Source organism: Genypterus blacodes, unplaced genomic scaffold (assembly GCF_046128005.1).
Source record: "Genypterus blacodes isolate CSIRO-AG114 ecotype Tasmania unplaced genomic scaffold, CSIRO-AGI_Gbla_v1 ptg000258l_1, whole genome shotgun sequence".
Lineage (NCBI taxonomy): Eukaryota > Metazoa > Chordata > Actinopteri > Ophidiiformes > Ophidiidae > Genypterus > Genypterus blacodes.
This window is the reverse complement of record NW_027467051.1, coordinates 130085-143573: the sequence shown is the minus strand read 5'-3', so window position 1 is coordinate 143573 and position 13489 is coordinate 130085. Positions and strand designations below refer to the sequence as shown.

The window sequence follows — 13489 nt, the reverse complement described above, 5'->3', positions numbered from 1 at the left end:
GTTACAGCTCCACTTTAGTTTAGGCGAAGAAGACAGATGCATCCCACTTTAACATCTGAACTTAAGACATAAATACCTAAAGATGAAGCTTATGTACAATACAGTGTTTGGCTTACCCACTGACTCCTATAATGAGCAAAGCGTGTGTGTTCTATGCTTCTCAATCTAAAATATTACTTGTTAAACTTTGATTAACGTATTGTATTGTATTTTTATTATTTCAATAAATCATTTGTGGGATGTGTGTGTGTGTGTGTGTGTGTGTGTGTGTGTGTGTGTGTGTGTGTGTGTGTGTGTGTGTGTGTGTGTGTGTGTGTGTGTGTGTGTGTGTGTGTGTGTGTGTGTGTGTGTGTGTGTGTGTGTGTGTGTGTGTGTGTGTGTGTGTGTGTGTGTGTGTGTGTGTGGTACATTGTTTTATTTAAAGGCGGAACGATCGACGTGCAACTTTGTTACCCTTCTGTAGCTCTCTCCTGCTGCGAGGGTTAGCATTATCTGATGAGAGGGGCTGTGCAGCTTTAGACAGAGAATTTAAGTAGGACGTGCAAAGATTTGGTCCTGGAACAAGCTGGCACGTCTGCACAAATCACCTACCAACTCCCAGAGAGCAAAGTAAATAACAGATTCTGTTTCTGACTTGATTTGCGAGACCCTTTGCCCCGATTGTGTGTTTGAAAATGTCTCTAACATGCTGCACACTTGAGCCCTGATATGGAATCTATTGAGGCGTTGGAGATGAAGATGTGGCTCTGCAGAGCACAATGTTAGCCTGATTGTTGCTGTGCATTTTCCAGCTTGACAGAGGTTTATACAAGTTTATAATACATGTCTGATTGTTTACACTGTCCGTCAAAGCTAGAGGAGCGCTTACAAACCCAGGTGTTGATCCGACTCTGTGGAGCGGAGGAGGGAGCAAACCTCTTCCTCTACTTCACATAAAAGCATAAGGAGCCGTATGAAGAATGCTGTGTGCTAAAATGTTTTTACGTTACAATTTTCAATGCATAGTATAACGGTAATGAATAGCATACATTATTAAGATTGTGAGAAAATCTGAGTCACCAAGAAGTAATGTTCTCTCTGTGGAGTTTACGTTTATGTTGTAGGTAATTTTCAGATTTAGAGGCACTAAAGTTTGTATTTTGCAGTTAACAGGTACAAAATTAAGCTTGCACATCGCACATTGTGTTTATTTTGTCCTCTCAATCAGTCCAACTAGCCTACATTGAACATTCCTAATGTTCCGTTCTTAAGAATACGATGTCAGTAACGTTCCTATTATTGAGTTTTTACCTCAAATCCTTGCTGTTGTGATCTTTTGAGCTGTTTCTGATTTTTCTGTTTATTGAGGACGTGACAAATCCTGAAACATCAATTTGTTCTACAAATCTAAAACAGATTTGTGTGTTCTGAATAAAAATGCCATTGTCTTTCTAGCAACTTCTGCATTTCTTGGAACACAAAGCCCTGACATCAATGTTCAGGCAATGATGGGTACATGTGACAGCTCTGCTCCGGTCATAACAGAGGGGGGGAACATCCCTTGATTAGAGTAAATATTATAAGTTTAGATTGTGCCTTTGTAGTCAATCAGGCTCAGTAATACCTCTTCATCTGTCCCACCCTCCACTGCTGATAACGGTTCAATAGGTTTCCATATAGACGGATGTGTTCTCAATGGGATAATAAGCAGTTCCTTGCTAAAGATACCCCGGCTCCATAACACGCTTTAATTGAACATTTCTGGTGTTGAGTCTACATTAAAATAGTAGTAAGTTGTATTTTAGCAGAGGATGAAGAGTGTGCTGCCTCATTAGCGTCTCTGGATTGGAGAGACAGAATGAGTTTTTTTCCCAGTGTCTCATTAATATCAGTGTGTTGCTGAAATGCAACCTGTGATTGGGACGAAGCAAACACATGAACGCGGCCCGGTCCAGGTACCTGAAGGAGACAACCTCACACCTGTGGCAAAGAGACAAAAAAAGGGGAATTGGAACCGTGTCGGCTGCTGAACGATCCTTTTTTGGGCGATTGGCTGTTATCAGATCACGCTGTGCTAACACTACATGTACATTAAGCCCCGGTCACAGAATGTGTGTGTGTTTGATGTTTGACTGTGAGCTTGATGTGGCAGCCAGGAGAGCAAAGTTCAGGTGCAGAGCCTCAGTTTGTCACAATCAGGGTTTTCTCTGGCGTCAGGTTAATGCAGTGCTTACACTTTCAATCATTGGAAGTTAAAGTTGATTATTACTAATAAGCGTAGAGACGTCTCTGCTCTCTGTGTCAGGGGAGCCAACAATCAAAGCAAACATTTTATTCAGTTCAAATACAAACTGCTTGATCTTCATGCTGCCTCCTATTGGTTTATAGAAACACGTGAGAAGTGTGTGTGGTTTATTGTTAGTGATAGAGAAACCTTGAAAGCAAACTTCCTGAATGGAAGTAGCCTCCATGCTTCAGTGCTTAATGATCGGCTCCCACCTGCTCACACAAACGGAGGTAGAACAAAAACTAACACGGGGAATTAAAATCAATTTCATAACAAACAATCGAACTGTGAAGGAGACGGAGACTTCCTCTTCCCCTCGCATCAATCAGTCATTTGGTTACACTACAGCCTCACTAAATGACATCAGCTCATTCAGGGGCTTCGTCATTTCAAGGCACACACAGCGACCTTAATGAGCCCTCTTCACACACGCACACACACACACGCAGTATATCAGGGGGTTTCTCCTCACCACAGATATGGGAGTGAAAAAGTCATCAAATGTTTGTTCTGGAGGTTTAAAGTGAGTAGAAATGTAAAGACGAGCTCATCTGTAGACGCTACAGGTACAGGAAGTCCAACCTGCTGTCTTAATGGATGAGTTTAGGGTGCAGAGGGGTTTTGCCTTTCAGGACAACACAGTAAATACACAATCAATGAAAGTGTTTTACCGTTGTGTGATTGGCAGCTGGCCCAGTGCCGTCTGAATTGTTGGGATGTAGTACAAACACCACCTGCCTTGGCTTCAAGCAGCTTTAAAGGAAACATAAAGAACAACTTTCAGTTACCGTTTTGGCTCCGTGGAGGAAGACGGGTAATTCAAAAAGGAAGTTTACTCTCACCTCTTTAGTCTACACTGCTGAGTAATGATTCTCCACAGGCCACATGGACAGCATGCTGCCTCCTGGCTCTGTGTGTGTGTGTGTGTGTGTGTGTGAGAGAAAGAGAGGGAGAGAGACTAGATGTGTACACGTATGAGGGAGAAACGGTGTCAGTGATACCCAGGGGAAGGGGGGATGGGTGTTTTGTGAATGATCTTCGTCTGCCCCTGACAGCTGTGTGTATTTGTGTATAAAGTGCACCACTCACTTACATGCTTATTGTTTTATGTGCGTGTGTGTGTGTGTGTGTGTGCACGCTCATGCCACAGCCTGGGGAGCCTCTGTGACCTATTCATGCTCCACGTGCCACCAGTAGCAATCTGTCTTTCCTTAGTAACGTCACCCTTTACATCCCAGACGACCACAGGCTGGGCTGAGCTGAACCAACTGTCTTACTCCACACATGACAGCTCTTATAAGTTCATTTCCTCCTCTAGTTTTAGATGCAGAACAGGTCAGAAGAGAGGAACTGACATTGGCACTGATGTCGTTCATTTGAGACTCCTTAACTCTCAGAAACCTTCAGTGATGTAACCGGCCAACATTTGATGATTCCGTTTATAGCAGTAACTCTTGAAAGTTTCCCCCCGTGCTTTTAAACATTATTATACATTTATTATCAAAGGTGCACATGCCTACTGTATTGCTTATTGAGAAAACATTGGCAAAGCTAAGTCCCTGCATGGACAAATGTCAAAGGTAGGCTGTAGCATCGGGCCACGCTGCAGTGTTAGAGTAATTCATTTCTTTTGACATTTACCTTTTAAAATGCTCTGGATTAGCATAGTAATATCCTATCCCAGTCTGTGTGAGACAACTGACTTCATTTACATGACGTATGGTGTGTGTGTTTTATGGAGAAAAGTAGTTAACCTTTAAATGGATGCAGTTGTTGATACTGGAAGCTATAGAACGATGCAGCCTCCCAGCACTCGTACAGGCGCTCACCTTTGGGCCGTGTAAAGAAATACCAATGCTTAATATGAGGAAATGCAGGCACACATGGAGGGTTTGATTGACTTCCACAGAGATGTAAAGGAAACCCTCCGTTATGGATTGTGCCCTTTTAATTTGAATACATTTGATTGTCTACTGTAGTAGCATTATCCCAGGGTTTGGAGTGGAGTGCGTTCTAGGAGATCTCACTGGGAGATGGAGTCCCAAAGCTTGAGTCCAGTGCCAACATATGTTTTGAGTGTTTCAGTTTATTCAGTTTATTAGTCAAATACAGGTAAAGTGTTATAAGCGGTATAAGAAAGTGAAATAGCAACAGGACTGTCATTTCTATCTGTCAGTGTTTGATTTAAATGTGTTCCCAAATCTCTGCTGCAGCTGCACTCTGACAGAAATATGTCGTCTCTAAGAAGTCCCTGTGTGTGTGTGTGTGTGTGCATGCTGTGCAGGCAGACCAGTCACTTGTCACACAGTGGATGTGGTAACAGATAGATGGAAATCACGGGTAAGGACACAGATGTTGTTTGCTTCCTATACAACTAGTCGACCAGTGGAGTTGTAGAAGTGGGACGTGGCTTCATTCTGCGTTTAAGCCAGAAGACAAGGGTTCACCCTCAATTTAGACAATCTAGTGGGCAAACGATGCTTGGCAGGTGTGCACAACAACAAACAGTGTGTAAGAAATGTGACGCTAACATCATTTAGTGGTTATCTTGTTGTTTACAGTCCTATTCCCTTTGAACGCAGAAGAGAACAGACCCAAATTCAAACTGACCATGAGTATATTATTGATGTGGTTTTGTTGTACCTGTGGCTAAATTGATCTTAAAATCTTTAGCTACATGGAATAGACTCTAATTAGTCCTTTATGTTTCACTGATAACAATAATTACAAGCTGTTCTGACGCTTTAATTTATAATCGGGCCCATATTGTTTTCAAACAATTGAAACAGCATAATTCTTAAATGGCCATGTTTTGCTTATCAGGTTCATTAGTACTCATTTCCTCATCCACACACGGAGAGAAATGAATGGAAAGCAAATTAAAACAAACTTGTAAGGCTTTGCGTTAATCATTTTTCAAGTAAAGATCCAGTAAGTCGGTGTTAACACAACTCTAGATGTCACCGCTGCAGTCACCTCCTGAAACCAAACCTGGTGGGTACCCTCAGTGTGTTAAACTGGGACGGTCTCCCTGTTTCCCCCATGTGTCCTTGTGTGTGTGGATTTCCTCCTCAGCGCTTTGGTTTCCTCCCACACTATGAAAAGCTGAAGGTTAGGTGAATTAAACTAAATTGCCAGTAGGTGTGAAAGTGAGTGTGAAAGAATATTTCTGCCTCTATATGATAGCCCTGCTGTAGTCTAGGGACTAGAGACTGGATACCTGTAGCCCACTATGCTGGGGGATGAGGTGAAGCCCCTGACCACCTGAGTAGAGCGGATGGATGGATGCCTGGCGGCTGCTTGATGCACAGCAGGTGTATGGTTTAGATTTTCTCTCGGTAGGCAAATTTAGCGCATTTTCCTGTTTTCAGTTGGCGGTGTCTGGCTGATGCAAATGTAGGACCCTGTGAGTTTACATTGGAAGGTGATCGTGGTATAGCTGTTTAAAAAGCAGCCAATGTATTCCATTGTTGGGATGAGGATTTGCATGGCCAATGCATTGGGTGCAGAATAACGGTCTCAATGGTCTTCATAGTTCACTTCAGTCCTAACCTTTCAAAGCACCTTGGTGTTTGTAACGGTTCTTCAAAACCGCTGAAAGTCTGATTCTCTGCCTGACATCGGTGTGATTAGACTCTAAAAACGAGCCTGACAGTGACCCAGCCAAGGCCGTGTGTTGCTTTGCTTATTGAGTATCACGGGTATTAATGGCATAGTAGAGAATGACACTCTTATTGTAATGGGTGGTCCAGGTTGCCATTTGTCATTTGGAGCAGGCATCCCTCTTGGCAACATTGCAGTGTTTCCCTTTCACATGAAGTGTCTTAGACCAGAGAAGGAGAGGAGGTTACACTACAGCTACACTACACTACACTGGGTTAGGATAGGAAATAACCTCACACACTGAAATCTGGGGGCATTCTAAACACACATTTAGTGAAATACAGCTGACTGCGTTCTCCTCCTGTGGACCCTCCAAGGACATCATCATTGGAGGATTTTTATCGATGCCGAACAAAATTTATAGGCAAGGTAATTTCCTGTTTTGGATTGCTCAATAACTCACTTGTTGAACACTTACAGTAGGTTGAGTGTTAGTTCTCTCACTTTCTGGTTGTGAAGGTCTGTGCTTCGTTGTTCTTCTTGGTTAGGATCGCTTACTACCTGCCTCACGATTGTACCAGTGTGTTTTTGTCAGGACGGAGCATGTTCAGCTTCTTAGGTCATGATAAAAGCCGGAAGATGCATCATTAGTTCATGTCAACATTGTAATTGGGCTAGAGAATTGGAATATAGAGCCGATATAGGTCAGGAAACAAATCTTTAGTATGAATTCTGTTTACAAGATGAGAGTGATTGGTGTTTCCTTGTTTGATATTAGTGTTTGGATCGTGTTGAGAGGAAGTTGATTTGGAACTGCAGATGGGAAACGGTCCCCAAATGATCCATTGAAGTAACAACCCAATTCTGATTCATCTACACGTATTGGGACGCGTAATGTTTATGTTTAGGATGTCATCGAGGAAACCAAAATCCTGCAATTTGGCAAACTGTTGGGAATTTCAGCTTCTGTGTCATTTTGTGTGTCGTATGGACTCTGTAGCAGGGCTGTTGACATGAAGTGCTACCGATTCACTGTCAAATGAACATCTGCTTTGCTGTCTGCGGTTTATCTGCAGCCCCTGGCCGTGCTCTCAGCCCATCCAAGCTCCCACACCAAACACTGCTCGCCTCCAATCAGTCACAACTGTCACCTGGAAATATAAGTTTGGCCTGACAGGTTGACAGCCGGCAGTCAGAGCAAATGTTCAGTCTCGTGTATCTTGAACCATAACATCACACTGACAGGCACGGCAGCAGACATCCCTCCTTTTTCATCGGGCAGAGACTGGACCGCCTCAGCAAGCTGCCTGAGACACACAGGGCCGCCGGCCAGTAGGGTGCTGGGAACCAGTTCATATGAGACTTCACAGCAGTGTGATGTTAGTCACCAGTAAACATCCACTCTAGTGAGGTATTCACCAGAGGGGATGTGGAAACTAAGAGTAGAAACTTTGAGTGATGCTTTAGAGATCCTCCTCCATACATCTGAAACCGTCTTGCTTGTTTCATCACGCAATCTCAGACTACTGCATGTCCATTCATAAATTAATACATCACTTGCATTCAGTAGAGACTAAGCCACTTTGCCAGGTCATTAAGTCAGATCCTGGTTGGTGTAATCTCTGCTTTATGAGATATGAAGACGCTCTTCTGTCTCTCTATTTAATCGTCCTGTTTGTATTTGGAGTTTTTCCTCAAGTTAAACAGTCGCTCATGTCAAAGCTTCTATCTTTAGTTTGTGGTGATTTTTCAGGAGTTGCTTTTAATATTTCCATCTCCCTTCGTCTTATGCGTGAGTTGCTCAGAGTAACATGTGCCCCGTACTTAAACCCCAGTGTGGCTGTGAAGCAGCTGCCAGCGGACAAACGACAAATAGAAAACAAATCTAAGGAATCTATCCAATAGCTTTTTAAAGAAACATTTTAAATGAGTGCCATTGTGGGATTTCCCTTTAAGTATCTTTGCTTCTCTTAGATAAACCTTTTGTCACACTCAGAGTGCAGAGTGCTGTGTTATTTAGTTCCAATCCATTTTGTCATTGCTACCCTCCAATCGCCCTGGAAAGCTTTATATCAGGTTTATATCTTTATATCTCTCTGCTCTCAGATGTGGAGTCTCTGTTTGTCATCTTGCACGCGAGCTCTTTTTCTGCTCCCTGTACATCTTTAGAATTCTTTGTAACAGCTGGGTGAACATCTGGGTGAGTAGGGTGCTGTGCCTCTGTGGATGAAAGAGAGTGAAACCAGCAAGTGCCCCAACGTTCCCTAACCGCTTACGCCGTTCCCTTTCGCTTTCCTCCACATGCGGTCAGTGTGAAACTCTGAAGGCTGATACACTGAGAGGGCAGACTAATTGCCTAATTGAGAACCTAACCCCACCCCCCCCATCTGCCAGCTTGCTTAAACACTGAGTCAGGGATGAATCTGGCACCAGCTACTGTCTCACACCAGATAGCCATGCATTAGCTAAATATTTACCCAGAATGCTGAGTTTGAGGTGATCAGCATTGTTTGAATGCCATGTGGCTGCAGTAACAGCATTCTGTACTGCTTTAGGTGCAGTACTATGTGTGTGTCCAGGTCTTCACTAATGAGATAAATATATACGCTGTGTATGAAGGTGTATAGATGTTGTCACAGGTCTGAGCGGCCTGTGTGATCAGTCTGATGCGTCTGTGGTCCCGGCCGTTACAGAGGAGCTGGTTAATGTGGCCGACGCTGATAGGCTTTTATAGGTGTGTGTTAATATTTGTACCACACAAATCCTTCTGCTCAGTGTTTCCTCTTTTAATATGGAGCCTTGTCCTTGAGCAAAGCACTTAAGCGTTAATTGCAGTGCAGTGGCGTTGCTCAAGGCTCAAAAAGGAAAAACCTTTTCACACCAACTATGATACCGGTGCTTGATTCAAATGTTAGATCATTTGTTTAATTTATCTCTGCATTAGTGTCTATGATGTGTGTGTCACTGAGGCCAGAACTTTCCTGCTGTAATGTCTTTTTCCAGCCAGGTTGTTGATTATCGTTGTGTGTGTTTTTTTGTGTATTGAACATCTATCGCTGTGTGACAAGGAGGTGTGTGTGTTGAAACACAACCTCAGAATGTGTGTGTGTGTGTGTGTGTGTGTGTGTGTGTGTGTGTGTGTGTGTGTGTGTGTGTGTGTGTGTGTGTGTGTGTGTGTGTGTGTGTGTGTGTGTGTGTGTGTGTGTGTGTGTTCATCTCTGCTGACAGTCACTCTACTCTCAAGTTCTAACATTGGCCAAAAAAGCTTTTCCAACATTTTTCTAAGTAGCTGCTGTTTCAAACGTCAGAACAACAGAAACCTGTGTTGTATTTAAAAATGTGCAGGCAGCAGGAAATAAAAAATGCAAAGACATGAAGGCTGTGAGAGTTCCTCGTCTATCGACCGCAGGTGAGCAGAGATTTTTGGAGGTTTGAGTTTTTCTGCTGTTGCTCATAAAATCACTGTTGGCAAAGTTTGTCTCCATGTTCCTGTGCAGAGTGAAAGGAAAGTCGCTGCACAGGTTTGCTTGATTTCCACATCATAGATCCGTCCCTCTTGTTCTTTGGCATGTGATGTGTGATTTGACAGTGCACTCTATGAGGATGGCCTGAGCTGGCGTGTATTAGTGGTGGTGTGTTGCGTGTTGAAGGGCTTTACTGCTGAACAATGGTGTGTGTGCCGGGCTGAGGCCATGTGGCCGGGTTGCGGATTAAATTAGCAGCAGTTGTTTATCGTCTGTCCCCTCTGTCCATCTGCTCTGCTCAGCCCCCATAGACATCTCTGCTCTCAGGCACAGCTCCAGACCCCCACCCCACCACACAAAGCCCCATCCCCATGTCTCTCTCTCGCACACACACACACAGTTTTGAATACCATTTTTGATGATCCACCACTAACCCAGTCATGACAGAATCTACTCAGTAGAGCCTCTCCTGCCAAGAGTGCTCTGGCTTTCCGCTATGCAGATTAGCCATGTGCTAATTGCTGTTATTTATTTTGGTGGAAGAGGAAAAGAGGCAGGGGGAGGAGCTTCTCTCAGGAATCGATCAGATGACTGGGCAGAGAGAGAGAGAGAGAGAGAGAGAGCATTGTGTTTGAGTCATCGTCCTGGTCTCTATCTGAGTATGTGGGACTGTAAGCCTCCTGCCTTTACTTTGATGTCAGCGTTTACATCTGGAGTCTCCTTCAGCCAAGATACATTTGGTACAGTTAACGTAAACATATACATATATATATATATATATACATGAACATATTGCAGAACAAATGAGGATTTGGCCCTTAATTTGAGTATGTTTATTATTCCTCAGCTTCAGCTTGAGTGGGAAGATGTGAGGCTTTTTAAAAACCAAGCATGAATTTAAAGAAAACAGATGTTTGGGTGATTAAGCAGAAAGCTAAATACTCATCTTTGCTTAGGGATTCCTTTATTTCCAATGAGGGATCCTGTGCAATGGTCATTGTGTGTTTTGCTAGAAGGATGAACGTATTTAAAGAGATTACTACATCTTACAGCTTTTACTTTACTGCATGTTGGTTTTTGTGTGTAAAGGAATCTCAGACTGCAGTGTATCACATGTGCTGTGTGTGTGTGTGGTTTGTGTTTCTTAAATGGAGCTGGCTAGAGTTGGTAGGTAATAGTGTCCAACCATGGTTGTAGGTATTTGTGCTTGGTCTCCCTCCCCATGCAGACGAGGGGACACACTCAGCAGAGTTGTGTGTCTCAATCTTAGCCCCATATTTAGTTCAGCAGATAAATAGCAGAGGTTTTGTCATTTCATTAAATATATTTCCCAATAGGATAGAAATTAATGAATCATTGCATTTACTGTTTACCATTTAGTAACACCCCCCCCCCCCGAAATACATTTTCCCTCTAAATGGAGCAACAACTACCAAGTGGATTTTTATCATCACATCCCCTCTGCACTTTAATTCAAGGCTCGTATCTGTACGAGTTAATTGATTATTCCATTTGATAGCAGTTTTATTAGTTATGATTGAACATTCAGCTGCGAATCTGAGACTGTTAAACATGGCGGGAAAATAAATTCAGACAGCCGAGGTCTTTACTCAGCAGAAGTACTCTGGCCTTGGCGTCGTGGTACGGGGGGGAGGAGGGGAGAGAGAAGAGAGAGAGAGAGAGACGGCTTCCCCCATAGCAATGTACACAAGATACAGTAGAGGTTGACTTTTGTGGTAAAGCACACAGACACTCAGCCAAAGCTTTCTAGGGTCTTGGATGCTGTGTGATTGTGTGTCAGATGTGAACAACATGAGCTATGTGAGGGAAAATGTAAATAAACAAACGGATCAATGAAGTCCTGAGCAGTGGGCTTCAGTCTTCAGCACACACACTTGTTAACGTGATTGGATGTGGGTGAGACAGTGAGCAGGTTCAACATGGGCCATTAGATGGGGCAGGGTCCATCTGTAAACATAGATCTGATCCCTGGCTGGTCGTTGCGTAGAGATTTAGTCTGACTTATAAATATACTGAAGCTTTAGTTTGGCTGTTGTTTGTAAGGAGGATGATGTTTGGGTGGGGTGGACGATTCAGTATTTTATGGACAACACAAGAGGGTCTGTCAAACTGCCTAAGCAGCTCATTAGGAAGGAATTGTAATGTATTTCTACACCAGTTTAGCTCCAATGAGGTACAGCGCTCCAGCTTTGTTTGTGGAAATATAAAGATGTTGTTTGGGGAAAAAACCCTGAAAATGTAATAAAAGCCAGCAGAATGTCATCGTTATCCAGAGATACTTCTCCTGTCTGAGGATGTGTTTGGGGGAAACCCATCATGGGGTGTCAGGTGTGTGTGTGTGTGTGTGTGTGTGTTGGGGGTGAGGGGTGGGGGGGTGTATTGAATGGTTTTGTCTTGACTCCTCTCTCACAGACTGAGTTTAAAAGTGCATTAGAGGTCACAGGAGACCAAGGCCAGTTACCTCTCCCCCCTGCGGTGCGGTCGGTAATGACCCAGGGGAGTATAGTAATGCACACACACACATACACACACACACTCATACTGTCCTCAACCTGGAGGAGCTCAGGAGAGCGTGGCCTGGGGGAAGATATACGGAAAACCTGGAGTGGAATGCGTTTTCTTGGATAAGGTTTGTTGACCGCCACTGACAGCCTGTTGATCCGCCCTCATCACCTATATTCTTACCCAACATGTAGACACACACCACCCTCCTGCTGAGACCCCGCCCCCTCACCCCCCACACAGCTTTCTCTCTCTCTCACTACAGCACCGTCATTCATTCAGTGCCAAAGCCTGCTGCTTTATTAAAGCCCAGGAAGAGCACGGCCTGGCCCAGGTTCAAACAGCAGTGCAGCTGGGACCTGTTACATTTTCGGCAGACTGCCCTCTCTGTCTCACTGGCTATAAATAGCCTCAGCGGTTGTCTCCCTTAACCAAGGAAGAGAGGTTTTGGGGGAGGAAAAACACACATACACACACGCGCGCGCGCGCGCACACACACACACACACACACACAGATTAATAACCGTGGGAAGCAATGAAAGCTTTGTGTCTGATGCCTGAGGTCAGCAGGCCAGGAGGTGTTTCTACTTCAAAGCTCCTTTTGTGGCGGGCACTCTGAGATGCTGCTGTGATTGGCTTGATGGAGGGTCTGTCACCGGCATGATGAGTTGATGGCACTGGAGCGTGCCACCTAGTCAAGGTTCAGATGGAATCCTTTTTCTTTTTTTCTGTAGTATCTGAGCCTCAGAGGAGTATCTTGTTTGAAGGGGGGGGGGGGGTTCCACCATGCTCACTTCTTGTGTACACACACGCGGCATCAGCCACTTTATGACCTTGGCTCCAGCTGTTGACAGGCGAGGCTGCCTCATTACGAGCGTGCCCCTCCTTCTTCTTCCTGTGCGCTCCTTCTTCCTCCCCGGGTCTCCAGCCAAAGAGTCTGTCTGGCTGAGTGACGCTGCCCGGGCCATGTGGATCTCCCTGAGTCCAAGCTGGCCAAGGTCAGCCCCCCCTCTCCCCGGCCCCCATGGTGACATGCTCCAGCTGAGGGGTGGGCTCGGCTCCAGCCACGGCAGACACTTCCACTTCCTTAAGCTTATTTTCATAGAAACCATCCCCGACATGTCCACCGTAACAGTATCCACCCACTGGCACAATGATCTCAGGGCAGGAAAAAGCTCCTGGCGGCTGGCGTGGTCTCATTCATTCATTCATTCATTCATTCATTCATGGCCAATTTCTTCCCTCTAGTGGGAAAGTAAATCCACAACTGTTTTCCTTTTCTTCTCCCCATTTTGTTTTATAAGTTGCTGTGAGCACAACAGTTTGTGATCGCCCCTGAATGACACTTTGATTTTCTCACTGGATAGGATGTTTACTACAACAAGGACTCCCGTTATTATTGGATTATAGTTTCTCTCTCTCTCTCTCTCTCTCTCTCTCTCTCTCTCTCTCCTGTCAATTTATTCGCAAGTTGCACACCAGTTCAGCTATTATTGTATCTCCAGACTAAATCTTCAGTTGTTTAAAGAAGTGCAGACTACAGAGTAAGTGTCAGTAGATCAGGCAGTCACTGAATCAGTGTTGGGTGGTGTGACATCGCAAACGTCAGCTATATTGTCTTGAGGCAGCAACT

At 44.4% G+C, this 13489-nt stretch overlaps 1 protein-coding gene across 4 annotated transcripts in view; it reads left to right on the top strand.

Moving 5' to 3' along the window:
* arid1ab (AT-rich interactive domain 1Ab) overlaps positions 1-13489 on the top strand; it is a 43096-nt gene that overhangs the window by 3716 nt on the left and 25891 nt on the right. The gene's annotated exons all lie outside the window — the stretch shown is intronic.